Below are 1031 nucleotides of genomic sequence, written 5' to 3'. Positions count from 1 at the left end.
AGAGAGAGAGAGAGAGAGAGAGAGAGAGAGAGAGAGAGAGAGAGAGAGAGAAGGAGAGAGAGAGAGAAATAGAGATAGAGGTATTGATTCCAGTACTTGTGCTTTATCAAGCAAAGTTGACCTTAATGGGATTTGAACTTAGAGCGAAGAGAGTCAGGTATTTTATTTGAAGCTCTAACTATTCTACTAATTCACTGTCTGATAAATAGGTTATAATCGATATGTCAAACCCCATACTTTTATTATTTCAGGGGTCGATAAAATAAAGTACCAGCCAAGTATTGCGAGGTGGGGGCGAGAGATTTTTAATTAATTCCTATAATCTATCCTACATGTAAATGGAATTATAATAGGTAAAAAGAACAGGAAATACTCGGGCTCAATCTGTGGGGTTGGATTATAAGATACTCACTTCTATTCTACCAAGTTCGCCACACCCATCTTTTCAGTATTAACATTTGCTAACAACGCACTTAAACACCCACACATACAACTACAGAGAAACAAATAAAAATGTAAAGAAAAAAGAGGATAGCAGCAGCAGCAGCAGCAGCAGTGGTGGTCACAGCAGCAGCAACAGCAACAGCGGTAGTGGTCACAGCAGCAGCACCAAGCAGTGGACACTTTAGACGTATAAGTGTCGTCTTAAAGCAAGCCACCTCTATAAATTATAGCAGAACTGCATAGCGCAGACGACAGATATCAAAAAGAGAAAAACAACTTTTCTTTCTGTGACTCTTTGTATTTCTTTTTATTTATCTAACCATTCTCATTCCGTCTTCCTACTTTCTTTTCACTGTTAACCATCTCTCTCTCTCTCTCCCTCTCTCTCTCTCTAGCCTTTCTCCCATTATTCTCCCTATATCCTATCTCTGTTTTCCTTTTTATTTATCAATCTCTCCTCTTTCAACAAACTGTTTCGTTCTTTATTATTCTCATTCCATACTCCTCCTTATTCTTCTCTGTTAACACACTTACAAGCACGCACGCACGCACACACACGCACGCACGCACACACACGCACACACACA

This window comes from Octopus bimaculoides, chromosome 10, assembly GCF_001194135.2.
Source record: "Octopus bimaculoides isolate UCB-OBI-ISO-001 chromosome 10, ASM119413v2, whole genome shotgun sequence".
NCBI lineage: Eukaryota > Metazoa > Mollusca > Cephalopoda > Octopoda > Octopodidae > Octopus > Octopus bimaculoides.
The sequence above is the reverse complement of the archived record's forward strand: the minus strand, read 5'-3'. Positions refer to the sequence as shown.